This window comes from Triticum dicoccoides, chromosome 7B, assembly GCF_002162155.2.
Source record: "Triticum dicoccoides isolate Atlit2015 ecotype Zavitan chromosome 7B, WEW_v2.0, whole genome shotgun sequence".
NCBI lineage: Eukaryota > Viridiplantae > Streptophyta > Magnoliopsida > Poales > Poaceae > Triticum > Triticum dicoccoides.
In genome coordinates this window covers 558,352,844-558,370,444 of record NC_041393.1, presented here as the reverse complement: position 1 = coordinate 558,370,444, position 17,601 = coordinate 558,352,844, and positions in this window count along the sequence as shown.

Below are 17,601 nucleotides of genomic sequence, written 5' to 3'. Positions count from 1 at the left end.
GCCCTCGAGGAAAATCGTTTGAAGACTTCCTGCACCTCATGTTTGTAAGTGACAATGTGCACCCATGTGTAACGAGAATAATCATCAACAATAAAAAAAACATATAGAGATGCATCATTTTGAATTGCAGAATAATGATTGGGACCAAACAGATCCATGTGAAGCAATTTAAATGGTCGAGTGGTAGTCATGATAGTCTTCGCTGGATGCTTGGCCTTGGTCATTTTTCCTGCTTCACAGGGTCCGCATAAGTGATCCTTGAGGAATTTGACATTCTCAATGCCAATGACATGCCTATTCTTTGCAAGCGTGTGCAAATTCCTCATGCCAGCATGACCAAGTCATCGATGCCATAGCTAGCCTTCTGAGGCTTTTGCAAGTAAGCATACGGCTAGTTCTGGTCGTGTAGAGAAATCAACGATATACAAGTCTCCTCTCCTAAAGCCTTCGAAGACTTTGGAATGGTCAGCTTCCATGATCACAACACAACGATATTTTCCAAATACAACAACCATATCGAGATCACAAAGCATTGAGATAGACATGAGGTTGTATCCTAAGGATTCAACAAGCATGACTTTGTCCATGTGTCTATCCTTTGAGATCACAACCTTACCTAGACCAAATACCTGACTTTTGCTTTTGTCCGCGAAGATGATATGCTTCAAATGCGACGGTGATAAGGGAGCATCCATCAATAGATTCTTGTCACCAGTCATGTGATTCGTACATCCACTATCGAGGACCCACTCATTGGTTTTGGGTTGATCATCCTGCAGATGAATTAGTGCAACTTACAAACTCATATACTTCATCAATGAAGAATATGACATCAATATCATCAGATCAATTTCATCAAGCAATAGCACAGATAAATCAGTGTTGAGGACGTGACAAATGAAAATTCATTTCTTCATGATTAGCCTGCGTCCTGTTAGGCACTGTTCAGGTCTCCAGCAAATTCTTCGGACGTTTTGAGCACGTCTGGAGACCTGACCCTGCATAAGAGATTAGTTCTTTTTATTCACCACCCACATCTGAAGGGGTGGCAAAGAATTCATCACTCTGCAAGCACCATATGAGAAAGATGGCATAGAAGCCAGTCCGCTTTGTTTCACATGAGAGGGGCTAGGGTAAGCATATGAATAAGCGGAGAAATTCTTCGAGGACTTATGAACATAATGATTTGAAGAATAATGCTCATATTCATAGCCCTTAGCTCTACCCTACGAAACAGAAGGGTTAGCACGATGATGATCATGTGAGGATTTTGATCCAGTTGAGGAATTTGATCCATATGAAGAATTTGGTCCATATGAAGAATTTGATCTAGAGTTCCTATTCTTCACAGGTGGTGTCATGAGGACATTCACCTGAAGACTTTCAAGGCAACTTTTGGGAACCCAGATTTTCTTCATAGGGGAACTGTTCCTACAGTTAGTGCCAACATATCTAGCAAATACTTCACCATTCTGATTTTTGAACAGTTTATAGTTGGAGTCAAATGACTCATCAGAAGAATGAGGAGATTCACATGTAAAACCAGATAAATTTGGATGGATCAACTGGAGGTCCCTTTGCAGCAACCCATGAGGTTTTGGGGTACTGCTCAGGCTTCCAATATGTTCCATCAACATTGAGTTTACTCCCAAAGGCAATACCCTCTTTCCTAGGGTTACTGTTGAGGATCTGTTTTTTAAGCACATCACAAAGAGTCTGATGCCCTTTGAGGCTTTTGTACATGCCTGTCATGTACAATTACTTCAGCCCTGCATCATCAGTGATACTAGCAACATCCTCAGATGAGGAATTAGTGATAGCCGAGACAGGTGAAGAATTTTTAGCATTAGAAGCATTTGAACATTCAGATGAAGACTTAGCAGATTCACGTTCAATGCACTTCAGACATGGAGGAACAAATTCTTCCTGAGTAGCGCTGATTTGTTGAGCAAGTAATGAATCATGCTCCTTCTGAAGATCTTCATAAATCACTCTTAGCTTCTCAAGATCTTGCTTTCTTTGAAGAAATTCAAAAGAAAGCTTCTCGTGATCAGATAAGAGAGTGTTATGATGACCTTGAAGGTCGTCAAACTTGGTATGAAGTCTCTGAAGACTTTCAGCCAAAGCTTTCGACTGATCCATTTCTTCACCCAACATATCATCGCTCTTATTTAGCATGTATTGAACTTTTTCCAAAGCTCTCTGCTGTTTAGTGGCAAGGGAAGCAAGTTTGACATAGCTAGGTCCAACTTCATCTCCAGATTCATCATCACTAGACTCGGATAGGTAGCATTCAGTTACCTTAGCACTGTTTTCCATAAGGCAGGGTGTAGAAGATGATGGTTCTGGTTCGAATGTCATCGCATTAAGAGATTCCTTGTAATCCTCAAACCAAGGATCATGACGGGTTCGATGACTTTCCTAGACCTCAGAGAGACGGTCCCAGATTAGCTTCGCGTGATTGAGATGCATGACGTTCCTAAACTGATTTCGGGATAGACTGGAGCAGATGACATCCTTTGTTGTGAGGTTAAGTAGAGTGTACTTGCGAATGTCATCAGCCTCCGCCATATTGCATAGATCGGTAAGACCAATCTCAGTGACGGTCCACAGTTCGCTGTCCATAGCCTTGAGTCGCTTTTTCATCATGGCCTTCCACCGAGGATACTCATGACTGTCAAAGATGGGACAGGATACATTCCTCAATCCTGCAGTCGACATAACTAAAACTCCAGGTGGTTAAACCAAAATCACATAGAACAAGGGAGTACCTTGCTCTGATACCAATTGAAAGTGCGTTATATCGACTAGAGGGGGGTGAATAGGCGATTTTTATGAATTCTTCACTGAGGAATTTGCTAGTGAGGAAATTCCTAAATGAAGAACTACTTGCAGCGGAATAAGTACTCAAAAGTAAACATAGCTGAACACATGCTTAGTCATCATGATGAGATGAAGACCAGCACAGAGTACAGAAAGCCTAAGCACACGATAACACAAGATGAAGACAGACAGACTGAAGAAATTGAACTGATGAAATTGAGAAAGTCTTCAGTCAAAGTCTTCAAACAGATATGAACAAGCACACAACAACAGAAATGAGTAAATGAAAGAGTTGAGGAAATAGAACCAGTAAGCTCGGTGAAGACAATGATTTGGTAGACCAGTTCCAACTACTGTCTAAGTTGTACATCTGGTTGGAGTGGCTGAGTATTTAAACTCGAGGACACATAGTCTCGGACACACAGTCCTCATCGTATTCTCCTTGACCTAAAGTCACACAGACCTCGCCCAATCACTCGTGGTAAGTCTTCGGGTGACTTCCGGACCTTCACAAACTTGGTCACTCGGCGATCCACAATTCCTCTTGGATGCTCTAGACCTTGACGCCTAACCGTCTAGAAGAAGCACAGTCTTCAAAGGTAACAAGCGTTGGATCCACGCAGGATCAATCTCTTCAGTGATTGTCGGTGTCAAAACCGGCGGATCTCGGGTAGGGGGTCCCGAACTGTGCGTCTAGGCGGATGGTAACAGGAGACAAGGGACACGATGTTTTACCCAGGTTCGGGCCCTCTTGATGGAGGTAAAACCCTATGTCCTGCTTGATTGATATTGATATTGTGGATGTTTACAAGAGTGGATCTACCACGAGATCAAGGAGGCTAAACCCTAGAAGCTAGCCTATGGTATGATTGTAATGGTTGTTGTTCTACGGACTAGAGCCATCCGGTTTATATAGACACCGGAGAGGGCTAGGGTTACATAGAGTCGGTTACAATGGTAGGAGATCTACGTATCCGTATCGCCAAGCTTGCCTTCCACGCCAAGGAAAGTCCCATCCGGACACGGGACGAAGTCTTCAATCTTGTATCTTCATAGTCTTGGAGTCCGGTCGATGATGATAGTCCGGCCGATGATAGTTCGGCCGATGATGGTAGTCCGGCTATCCGGACACCCCCTAATCCGGGACTCCCTCAGTAGCCCCCGAACCAGGCTTCAATGACGATAAGTCCAGCATGTGTGTAGTCTTCGGCGTTGCAAGGCGGGTTCTCCTTCAAGTTCTACATACCTACCGAATAGTGTCCGGCTTCCTCATCAATGTTGCGCGTCTTGGCTTCCACGCCCAATAATGGCCTTCTTCCACACGTCGCGCGAATGTGAAAAGCCAGGGTGTCTTTTATGTTTTACCCCCTAGTTGTGCGAATAATCTGCCTATAAGGGAGGCAAGAATCCAGATCCAAATCACCATCTTCCTCCCGCAAATACTCATCGGAGCGCTTTCGACCAAGAATCCATTCCATCATGGACCGTCAACGTGGCTCCTCTTCTCGCGCTCCCAGCCCTTTGCCAGGAGATTGGAGGAGATGCTCTGTTCCGCACAACGAGCTGGTGAAGCTCCAAGCGGGGGGATATCTCCCTTCGGCCTTCATGGTTCCGGTTCGAGCCGGGCTGGCCACCTACAAAGGTGGGAAGCAAGCGGAGGTTACCCCAAGTCCCAACAAAGGGGAGCGGGTATGCTTCGTCCCCTATCTCATAAGGGGGCTCAGATTTCCTGTACATCCATTCCTCCGCGGGCTCCTGGAGTTCTACGGACTCCAGCTTCATCACCTCACGCCCGCCTCAATCCTGCATATTGCGGGCTACGTAGCTCGTTGCGAGCTATTCCTGGGCGTCGAGCCCCATTTCGCGCTGTGGAAGAGGTTGTTCTGCCTTGTACCCCGCTCTCACGAGGGGTCCATATATCAAGTGGGCGACGCCGAAATATGGCGCATTGCCGGGACCGGATATCCATTCGGAACCCCTAAGAAGGCGTCCGAAGACTGGCCTTCGGAATGGTTTTATATAGAAGACGCTCCGCTGCCGGACCCTGTTCGGATCGGCCTCCCGGAGTTCAGCAATGCTCCTCTGAAGAAACGCCTTAGTTGGCGTCCGCGGAGCCCCCAACTGGAGGAAGACAAGAGCGTCCATTATTTGATGGGCCGAATAAGGTTACTGGCCCATTCCGGGTTGACCATGATTGGAGTCATGGCAACATGCATTATGCGGGGGGTGTAGCCACTACAATACAGGGGCCACCCCATGTGGGATTTCAACGGGGAGGACGATGCCACCCGTCATGGCCGCAAAGGGCCGGATTCGGTCGAAGACCTGGTGACGATCCTGTCCGGCCTGTATAAGGGGGAGAAGGAGGATTTCCTTCGGACGAACCCGTTAAATGGGTTCTCCATGAATAATCCCCGGCCTTGGGTAAGCGAACACTCTGCGTGCCTGACCCATGCTTTTTGAAACTTAAGTTTCTTATATTGTGTTCTTCTTTCGACACAGGAGCTGCGCCGGATCGTGGAGGACATGCTAAGTCCAGCTCCGCAACCCGAGGATCCAGAGAGATCCCGGGATCCGGCCTCCGAAGAGGATCCGGACATAAAGGTGGAGCTAATCGATGGGATGTTCCACCAGCTCAGCATGGACAATGCTTTAGTTCCCATCATGCCCGACTATCCCGGACTATATCCGGCTTCCCAGGTGATTGCGACCGAAGTCCTGACATCGTCATTCCTTCCTTGCTTATTTCTGACCACCGTATATGATGGCGCTGTGCAGGAGGCGCCCCTAGGGCGAGAAGCCGAGCCTGCGGTGGCTGACCAACAAAGGCCAGTCCGGACCAGTAGGCGGAAGAGGAGCGCGGCGCGGACTGAATCGTCGCGGCAAATGTGTAGCTCACAATTCATTATTTAGAGCAACGTTCCTAGGAAGCGTTTGAGTGCTCATGAATTTTGTAGTGAAAAAGGCGCCCGCCGGACTGCGGGCGTGGAGGTTGCCAATCCAACCTCTACCAGCCAGGCTCCAGCACCAGGTCTGGAGGGGGAGGCGAGCGCAAGGCGCGAGCCGGACGTTCCTCCGACGGAGGATGCCGACAGACTGTCCGCCACCAAGTCTGAGGTGGAGAGTGCCATGAATCACAGGCGCCGCCGGATAGTATTTCGTGACGCGTGCTTCTCCCCCGAGGCGTTGAATGCCTTTAACGCGGGGGACGCGCACCTTCGTGCTGCTCAAGATGGTTTTACCAGAGCCACGGAGAAGTATGTAAAAGACATACGGGTAAGAGAATTTAATAGTTATATATGCCAGTAGCCCCCGAGACTTAAAGTAGTTATATTAACTGATTTAAGGATCATATGAAACGTAGGATCTTACCGAGAAGAATACCCAACTGTCTCAGGAGCTGCAAGAGTGCAAGGCCCAACTTGAGGCCGCACTCTCTGGCGCAGGAGGAAACACAGGGACCTCTCCTGGTAACATATTATTGTAGAAAGATAAGTAGCGTTTGGCATTTGCGCAAGTCTAAAAAATTACGTTGCAGGTGCTGCCGGACAAGATCCGGACTGGCAAGAACTTCTGCGCCAACTAAAGGCCGGCGAGAGGGTGCTGCATAAGGTGCAGCATGAAAGGAACAAGCTCCAGGATGCCCATGCCCAGCTTGGAGAAGAGCTGAAAGGCGTTCGGGCCGAGCTGTCGGGCTCCATTAAGGAGAATCAGCGGCTTCGTCGCGGCATCTATAGTAAGTGCTTGAGCGAACTCCTTTGAAAAGATGAGTTCGGCGAGGAAGTCAATTCGACAGAATATGTCTGCAGGTATGCTCACAGGTCGCCCTGCGGAGGAGATGCCCGTATCAACGGGTGATCAACTTCCCGAATTGTTGCAACTGATCGAATGAGTTCGGCAGGCAATGAGCGGCGTCATCCAGGCTTTATGGCCAGCCTTCTCCTTACCCGAGGGTCTTGGGGAGCTTGCGGAGAAGCTTCAGGGAGTGCGGCAGCGCTTCCATTTATGGAAGATTTCGGCCTGCCGCCAAGGTGCCAGGGAGGCCTGGGCCATGGTAAATACGCGGTACAAGAAGGCGGATCCCAACCACATGGCCGAAGTCGGACCTGTGGGGCCCGATGGGAAGGAGATCCCTGTGAGTTTAGTATACGGCCAAGTAGAGTTGGCCGCTAAATTTTCCCAACAGGACTGTAAATTAGACAACTTGTTAGACGGGATTGAGGAAGAATACAATCAGTCGATTTGACAATGTATTATGAAATGACATATAAAATGCCTTCTAGCCGGATTGTAGATCGTTTGTCTTTGCCGACCTTTTTGCTTCGACCTCGGGACCCTAGAGTCCGGAGTGTGTCCGAATACCTTCTCGGTTATGAAACAACCGGGGTATGCATGGAGACCAAGCGTAGGGGTCATTAGTGCTTTATCAGAAAAGTGCCCAACTAGTTATGTTATATTACATGGGTAGTAAGAAACATCTTCCAGGGAGAATAGTTCCGTTAAGGGTTCCTTTCCTCTGGGGGTGGCATGCCCTAAAGTGCATGTCCGGACTGCGAAAAAAGCAGAAAAACATCTGGGGGCAGATAAATAAGTAGATAAAAAATCATCTTTTAAGTCACCGACCGAATATTCCCTTAAGAACGCTAGCTTTCGGCTTCACCCAGTCTGAGGTACACATCTGGCTGACCCGGCAGTAACAATCGCAGAGGTGCTCCCTTTACCTCCTAGCCGAACAATCGGGAACGTAGGGGTAAGCACAGGAGCCAGGCAACCCAGCTTGGCCAAAACTTAAGTCATATCGATGCATATAATGGTGAATAAAAGGTACATGTGGAGGCTTGACACATGTGCTGGGCATGAAGCCCTTATAATTAAGCTTCTGGTAAAGAAGCCCCCAGGTATAATGAGTGCGGATAACACATCAATTGCGCGCGAACGATGCGCAAGTAGGCCTTTTAAGGCTTTGATGAATAGGGTTGAGAAGAAAAAGATAGACAAAAGGCAGCTGAAGTAAAAAAAATTTGACGGGGGGAAAGGGACGAACTCTTAGTCCGGCGCTAGGCATAGGATCTTTGAAGGCGGGCTGCGTTCCATGGGTTCGGCTCGAGTCGGTTATCCGACGCATTTTGTAGACGGTACGCTCCGCCGGTCAAGACTTTATCGATGATGAAGGGGCCTTCCCATTTGGGCTTGAGCTTGTCCTTTTTCTTGTCCGGCAGGCGTAGAACCAGTTCGCCAATGTTGTAAGTCTTGGCCCGTACTTCTCTGCTTTGGTATCTTCGAGCCTGCTGCTGATAGAATGTGAAACGAGCCTTGGCGACGCCGCGTTCTTCCTCCAATGCGTCCAAGCTGTCCTGCCGATCCAACTCGGCTTCTCTTTCTTCGTACATGCGCACTCAAGGTGAGTCATGAATGATGTCGCAGGGCAAAACTGCTTCTGCGCCGTATACCATAAAAAATGGTGTGAATCCGGTAGTACGGTTAGGCATTGTACGCAGCCCCCAGAGTACGGAGTCGAGCTCCTCTACCCAGTGCGTGCCAGATTTCGTAAGGGACCGCACTAGTCTGGGTTTGATGCCGCTCATTATTAGACCATTTTCTCGTTCCACTTGACCGTTGGTTTGAGGATGATAGACTGAAGCGTAATCGAGCTTGATGCCCATATTTTTGCACCATGATTTAACCTCATTGGCCGTGAAGTTCGTGCCGTTATCAGTGATGATGCTGTGGGGGACACCATAACGGTGTACTACCCCGGATATAAAGTCTATCACTGGTCCGGACTCTGCCGTTTTAACTGGCTTGGCCTCTATCCATTTGGTGAATTTATCCACCATGACCAATAGGTACCTTTGCTTGTGGGTTCCCCCTTTAAGTGGTCCAACCATGTCAAGCCCCCAGACCGCGAACGGCCAGGTAATGGGTATAGTTTTGAGGGCGGTGGGTGGCATGTGGCTCTGATTAGCAAAGAGCTAACAACCGACGCATCTTTGGACTAAGTCCTGAGCGTCTGCCCGGGCCGTCGGCCAATAAAATCCTGTACGGAATGCCTTTCCTACAAGGGCCCGGGCTGCGGCGTGGTGTCCACCTAGTCCGGCGTGAATTTCAACCAGAAGGTCTCGCCCTTCCTCTTCAGAGATACACCTTTGAAGGACTCCGGTTGTGCTTTTCTTATAGAGTTCTCCCTCATGGACCTTGTAGGCTTTAGATCGCCGGACTACACAGCGGGCCTCATTATGGTCTTCGGGGAGTTCCTGCCTAAGCAAGTAGGATAGGAACGGCTCTGTCCATGGGGCGATTACTGCCATTATGTCGTGAGCTGAGGGTGTTGTTTCGTCGGCTGGATCGCCGGTTATACCAGATTGCTCTGCGGCTGCCTCCGGTTTGTTATTTCCGGACTCCTCTTCCCATAGTATGGATGGCTTGAACAGCCGTTCCAGGAAGATATTTGGAGGGACAGCGTCACGTTTTGCGCCGATGCGTGCCAATACGTCGGCCGCTTGGTTATTATCTCTGGCTACATGGTGGAATTCAAGTCCTTCGAACCGAGCTGACATTTTAAGGACAACGTTGCGATAGACTGCAATTTTTGGATCCTTGGCGTCAAAGTCTCCATTTACTTGGGATATTGTGAGGTTTGAGTCCCCGCGCACCTCTAGGCGTTGGATGCCCATGGATATTGCCATCCGGAGGCCATGTAAGAGGGCCTCGTATTCGGTTGCGTTGTTGGAGTCCGTGTACATTATCTGAAGTACGTATTGGACTCTGTCCCTGGTTGGGGACGTTAGTACGATGCCAGCCCCCAATCCGGCCAACATTTTGGACCGTCGAAATGCATAATCCAATTGGAGTATGCGTCGTACTCTTTAGGGAGTTCGGCTTCAGTCCACTCAGCAACAAAGTCAGCCAAAACTTGCGACTTTATAGCTCGCCGGGGTTTGTAAGTTATATCGAATGGTAAGAGCTCAATGGCCCATTTTGCAATCCTTCCCGTTGCGTCACGGTTATTTATAATGTCATTTAGGGGTACTTCGGAGGCCACTGTTATCAAACACTCTTGAAAGTAGTGTCGGAGCTTCCGAGATGCCATGAACACCGCATATGCTATCTTTTGATAGTGCGGGTAACGGGACTTGCAGGGGGTTAAAACAGTGAATACATAGTACACTGGTTTTTGAAGAGGGAATTTATGCCCTTCTGTCTCTCGTTCTACGACGAGCACCGCGCTTACTACTTGATGTGTTGCCGTGATGTATAACAACATAGGTTCGCCCAGGTTGGGCGCAGCCAGGACCGGATTCGTTGCCAATATGGCCTTTATTTCTTCGAGTCCGGCAGTGGCAGCATCCGTCCACTCGAAGTGTTCGGTGTGCCTGAGGAGGCGATAGAGGGGCAATGCCTTTTCTTCTAGGCGGGAGATAAAGCGGCTGAGAGCCGCCATGCATCCAGTCAATTTCTGGATCTGTTTGAGGTTTTTTGGAATATCCAGCTGTGATAGGGCTCGGATTTTGGCCGGATTTGCTTCATTTCCTCTATCGGATACAATGAAGCCCAAGAGCTTTCCGGCTGGTACGCCGAAAACACATTTTTCCGGATTCAGCTTGATGTCATATGCTCGGAGGTTGTCGAATGTGACCCTCAAGTCGTCTACTAGAGTTTCGACGTGTTTGGTTTTGACGACTACGTCGTCTACGTATGCCTCTACTGTTTTGCCGATCTGGGTAGCCAGACATGTCTGAATCATGCGCTGATATGTTGCGCCAGTGTTTTTAAGTCCGAAGGGCATCGTGTCGAAGTAGAATGGTCCATATGGAGTAATGAACGCCGTTGCGGCTTGATCCGCTTCTGCCATCTTGATTTGATGATAGCCGGAGTATGCGTCCAGGAAGCACAATGAATCGTGCCCTGCAGTGGCATCGATGATTTGGTCGATGCGGGGGAGGGGGAAGGGATCCTTTGGGCAGGCTTTATTTAGGTCTTTGAAATCGACACATAGGCGCCAGGATCTGTCCTTCTTTGGTACCATTACCAGGTTTGCTAGCCAATCCGGATGTTTGATGTCTCTGATGAATCCGTCTTCCAATAGTTTAGCTAGTTCTTCTCCCATTGCCTGTCTTTTGGGTTCGGAAAATTGTCGAAGAGCCTGTTTGACTGGCTTGAACCCTTTTAGGATGTTTAGGCTATGCTCTGTCAACCTGCGAGGGATTCCTGGCATATCTGAAGGATGCCAGGCGAAAATGTCCTAATTCTCCCGAAGGAATTCTCGCAGCGCGGCGTCTACATCAGGGTTCAACTATGCCCCGATGGAGGCCGTCTTTGTCGGGTCCGTTGGGTGGACCTGGAATTTTATAATTTCGTCCGCTGGTTTAAAGGAGGTGGACTTGGATCTCTTATCGAGTATCACGTCGTCTCTGTGCACCGTAGCGCGTAGCGCGGTGAGTTCCTCTGCCGCTAGGGCTTCGGATAGAGCCTCCAGGGCTAATGCAGCTGTTTTGTTTTCGGGGACAGTGCTATGTCCGGATCACTAACGAGATTGATTATCCCGCCGGGCCCAGGCATTTTGAGCTTCATGTACCCGTAATGGTGTACGGCTTGGAAAATTGTGAACGCCTCTCGTCGTAATATAGCGTGGTATCCGCTGCTGAGCGGGGCCACTTGGAACGTGATTTCTTCAGACCTGTAATTGTCCGGTGAGCCGAACACCACATCGAGTTTGATTTTTCTGGTGCAGCGTGCTTCCCGGCTAGGGATTATTCCTCTGAAGGTTGTGCTGCTTCGCTCAATGTGGCTCCAGTCTATTTCCATTTTTTGAAGAGTTTCCTCGTAAATGAGGTTCAATCCACTGCCGCAATCCATGAGTACCTTGGTAAGTCGAAAGCCGTCCACTATTGGACTGAGGACCAATGCGGCTGGTGCTCGGGCTGTTCGGAATTTAGGTTCGTCGCTGGCGTTGAAGGTGATGGCCGCGTCACTCCAAGGATTTGTTGTTGCTACTTGGTAGACTTCGGCAAGGCTGTGGATCATTCGTTTCCGCATATTGTTTGATGCGAAAGTCTCGAAGACTGTTGATACCGTACCGGTATTGTTGGTGTGGTTTCGCGGGGCTAGAAGCTCCTCGCCACTTTTGGCCACCTGTCGTAATATCCAACATGCACGAAGGCTATGTGTTGGGGTGGCGCCCTTGGTCCTGTGAATTGTACAGGGTTTGCTGAGCCATCCCTCCAGTACGGTTCCGTTCCCTTTAAGGGGCTTCTGTTTTTTGGTTCTTGTACTTGGTGCCTGAGTGTAATGCACCCTTTTCTTGCGGACTGGGGATGTGTTCGGGGCCGGATTATCCCAAAACCTATCTTCGGTTTTCCGGAAACTTTCTATGGCACAGTACTTTCGCACTATGGATGCCAAGTCGGCGAAACATGTGATTCCCCTGTCCGTGCGATTGTTGCAAAAGATCGAGATTGCGTTTTCCTCTCGGCAGTCCTTTATCCGGTCCATGACCAGGAGGAATCTGGCCCAGTAATGATGTACTGTTTCGGCTGGCACTTGCCGGGTTAGAGATAGATCGCATATATCTGGACGGGCGGGCCTAATTGAGTCCGGGACCCTGCCCATCTCGAGGCTCAAGGGCCGAGAAGTTTCCGAATTTGGAAGCTTGGAAAGTGGAACGTTGCCCAACGAGTCCGGTCCAATGCCTGACTTTATGTTCAGTGCTTGATCGGAATCCGCTCCTCCGCGGGAATCCGGCATGGAGGGTTCGGTAGCCCGGACACGACTAGTTTTCAATATGGGAGAAGGATCGTCGCGATGTTCCTCTACCACCGTGACGTGGTGGGTAACCTGGGGAGAGTTAATCTCTCTCAGATCGGTTTTAAGCCCGATCCGATTGTAGTCTATCGTGACTCCCAGGGCGGCGATCCGATCCAAGAGTTTGTTTACAGACGAGAGCTCTGCTGGATCTAACTGCTCGGCGAATTCCGCGTTGACGTGAAGATTGCTCTCGATGACACGAGAGGTCATCGTTGAAGCGGTGGCCGGACATGCGGTCATAAGAAAACCTCCTAGCCGGATAGTTTGGCCGGCAGCCAAGGCTCCATCGGCGAAGATGCCGTCCTTGAAGACGGGAAGAGGCATCCTTCCTATCGGTGACGGCATAGAGGAACTCTCAATGAAAGCACCAATGTTGGTGTCAAAACCGGCGGATCTCGGGTAGGGGGTCCCGAACTGTGCGTCTAGGCGGATGGTAACAGGAGACAAGGGACACGATGTTTTACCCAGGTTTGGGCCCTCTTGATGGAGGTAAAACCCTACGTCCTGCTTGATTGATATTGATATTGTGGATGTTTACAAGAGTGGATCTACCACGAGATCAAGGAGGCTAAACCCTAGAAGCTAGCCTATGGTATGATTGTAATGGTTGTTATTCTACGGACTAGAGCCATCCGGTTTATATAGACACCGGAGAGGGCTAGGGTTACATAGAGTCGGTTACAATGGTAGGAGATCTACGTATCTGTATCGCCAAGCTTGCCTTCCACGCCAAGGAAAGTCCCATCCAGACACGGGACGAAGTCTTCAATCTTGTATCTTCATAGTCTTGGAGTCCAGTCGATGATGATAGTCCGGCCGATGATAGTTCGGCCGATGATTGTAGTCCGGCTATCCAGACACCCCCTAATCCGGGACTCCCTCAGTGATGCTCAATCACTTTGGGGTTTTGAAGGTTTGGGTTTTGGGTTTTCCTCACTTGATGATTTTTGCTCAAAGTCCTCGGAGGATGGGATGCTCTCAAATGACAAGTGTCAGTTTCTCTCGGAGCAGCCAACCAGCTAGTGGTTGTAGGGGGCGGCTATTTATAGCCTAGGGAGTAGCCCGACATGATAAGACATAAATGCGCTTGTTTGATATGACTGTTAGGTGGGTAGTTATTTTGGGATAGCTGGCGCATAGCATAGCAGCAGTCGGAATTTTGAGTCTCAAATTCCTCAGGGCTATCATGTTCCTCACTGTGTAGGCAATCCGCACTGGCGAATTCCTAACTCCTCAGTCAGAACAAATTCCTCAGAGACCAGAAGAACTTCGTCTCTGTCACTGAAGAATATGATTGATCTGTATGAGATTTCCAATGACTTCACTCGAAGGGATTGGTAGGTGTAGAATTTTGAGTTGAGCATCACATGGAAATTTTTCCTTAGTATTTCCTCGACCCCCTTTAACAGTACGGTGTTTCCTATGACTCAAGAAAGAGAAAATGAAACTATAAAAACAAGAGTCTTCATGCTTCATATTCCTCGAATGATTACCAAGTCTTCAAGGTCACACCAATTTCTTCACTTTCAAAGTCTTCAATAAGTCTTCAGAAATCCAAAGTCTTCAGTCGAAGAACTTCATTTTTAGGGGTCGACTTTCTCTTTAAATATCAAACTCCTCATAGACTTATAGACCTGTGTACTCTCACAAACACATCAGTCCCTTAACTTATAAGTCTTCAATACACCAAAATCACTAAGGGGCACTAGATGCAATTACATCCCGTTCATCAAATGATAACACATGTCTATGGTCAGGAAACATAACCATCTTTGACTAACGAGCTAGTCAAGTAGAGGTATACTAGGGACACTTTGTTTTGTCTATATATTGACACATATACTAAGTTTCTGGTTAATACAATTCTAGCATGAATAATAAATATTTATCATGACATAACGAAATATAAATAACAACTTTATTATTGTCTCTAGGGCATATTTCCTTCAATTCCATCAACCGAACTGATTGCCATATCCCACATTTAGACATAAGTAAATATAGATTAAACATACTCAGACATAGATAATAAGCGTACACAAGCATAGTTCAACCATAAGTACATAGTTCAACCTTCATTAAGACACTACACAGCCATACATAGTTCGATCCCACATCTCATCTCATCTGCCGGCACGATCCTGAAGCTTCTCCAGGTACTAAGCGTACACGACATGCGCCACCCTGCAAGAATACTTCTGCTTGAAGGAGCTAACCGCCTGTCCTCTTGCATGCACCAAAACACTTTGATACGCGTAATGAAGCTTTTGGTTGCAAAATGGGCATCGATAGCCCCAGTTCCAAGTCCTAATACGCCTGTTATGCATTCCCGCATAAAGCTACCTCAGGATTTGCCTCTTGTACCTCCTCTAGCCATCTTCATCCTTGCTATCCACATCGTCAGACAGCACCTATACAAATAGTAAAAAAAATGTGGCGTCAAATTAATGCTTACAAACTAATCTCTAGCAAACATTTGGCAGTTGCCAAAATTTGGCATCAAATTAATGTTTACATGCCGTCAAGTAGGATTAGGAATTTATGGCTATTTTTTTATACTTATCCAGAGATTATGGTTCGATTTTTAAGCATGGTCGTCTATGTATAGACCAATCTTGAAGAAAATAATGGCACAAACATATATGTAGGTCATTCAAAATTAATTGTCAAGTCATGGCTAGGAATTATTAGCACGAACACTAACCCTAGTCGGATTACTAGCATAAATCATTTGCACAGATAAAACATCTAACTTATCACTTGTACCATTCAAACAATCATACACTACACGGATCTAATCAAACTTACTCAGATTTCATGGATTGGCAGAACATAACCATAGGATTTCTATTCCAAAAAGAGGGAGACAGGAGTAACCAGAGAAACCCTAGGATCTATTTAACACATAAATGGGCATAGATGACTAATCAGTTGTTCGTTGTCGTCGGAGTCGTCGCCGAAGTGGTCATCAGAGTCGTCGCCCGAGTCATCACCAGAGTCGGTGTGGACCTCCGCATCCGGTTATGGAAGCTCGACGCCGTCGATGACGTCAGGGTGCAACGATACCTCGCTGGTGGTGACAGCAACCTCTGTCTCCATCTCCACGCCATGCTCTAGTGCTTTAGCAGCCCCGACGTCGCCACTCCCTCCGATTGGGCGCTCTGGCGGCATCTTCATACACTGACGGCTTTGAGGACTAAGAGCAACGTCGAGGATGCAAGCGGGGAGAGTGGATTGTGTGTGTGGCGAGGATGGGGGTGCGGCCGGTCGGGCGCACCATTAATATGGAGTAGTGGGAGAGAGGCAGGCGGCGGTCAAACCGCTGGCTCGCCTCCCGGTGAGCCTGTGCACCGGACTGCTGGCATGCCTATCATCGTTTCACACAGCTACTCGCACGCCTCGCGATGACACTATGCAGCAAGCATGCCTCCCGGTCTGCTTGCACGGCGGACTGCTCGCATGCATCACATCAACTCACGCCTGCTTGCACGGCACACGGATCATGTGGCGGCACGTATATTGTTTTCCTATTTGGATGATTAATGTTGCCGCTTTATTGCTTAACCGAAGTATGGCATGTATCCATTGTTGGTCTAGCGCTCACGGTTTGAATAAATAATAAATTTGGGATATTGGTTCCCAATTATTAATAATCTCCCGTTTGTAAGAAGATAAAGATTAACTGGTCTCAAATTTGACAAAAAAAGTACAATGCCACTTTGTATTGGTGTCCATATGACAAAACGATAAGTTTCATGAATTTCAAATAAGTTTTGGATGTACTAGAATTAAAAATCAAGATTCTCAATGTTTGAAATTTCTTGCATGGGGAGTAAACATGCACCCAACGAGACACATGTGTTTTTGCAATCCATTTAGGTGCACTATCACGTGTGCATGTAGCTCAAATTTGATTTTTGCACATTATACCCCTAGAAAATCAAGCAATGTACCAAAACGTCTTAACGAAATCTGTTTTTTTTCAAAATTAAAACGTCCCTCCTTTGGTAACATATGTTCACTGCAGGATAATTTAACATGCATCGTAGTTGCGGTGGATTCGGTGTGTGTGTGTGTGTGTGTGTGTGTGTGTGTGCGCGCGCGCGCACGTCTGGGGGTGGCGGGTGGCTGGCAGTACATTACGAGTCATGAGCCACCATGTGGGTTGGCCGTTTTGTGAGGCAGGTGCCACATCAGAGTCGTGAATTCGTTATTTAAAACATTACACAACCCTTTCATACATACATGTTTTGGCCACATGCAGTCAATGGTTGTCCTACACGACACTCGATACTCGCGTGGACGCTTTCTGTGGGCCCGCGAGGTCGTCATCCATCACTTCGATGAACAGTCGGCAGAGAGGTTAATTTGACCAGCAAGGTAGAATCTTGTTTGTTTGTGTTATGGTGGGGGTATCTAGTACGCGTCGAAAGAGGTGGGAGAGGACTAGCATATATACTATACTACGTATGCGTCCGTCACCTCACTCAGTGTCGGGACTTTTCGGTTCCAAGGCATGTCCCACATCAAATTGTGAAATTGGCTATTCAAGTATCACACAACACCTCTTTGTGCCACATGCATGCAGGCGGTGGTTATCCTCGGACACTCACATGTAATGCTTCCATCTATGGGCCTACGAGACCATCATCGATGCATGCATCACTTTGACCTACATCGGGAGAGGTTAATTAATTTCACCATCAAGGAGGATTCTTTTTGGGTTGTATTACGGTAGGACCATATAGTATGCGTCGAAGAAAGGGGAGGGGGCCATCATATGTAGTACGCTTCATGAACCTCGCTCTGTGTGGGGACTTTATGGTTTTCGAGGCATGTGCCACATCAAAGTTGTGCATTTTTGGTATTCAACATATGTTTGGCCCACATGCAAAGCCATAGTTGTTGTCCTCTCGCACCCACTTAAGCGGTTATCGGCGATATCGATGCTTTCCATCTGTGAGCCCGCTTGGT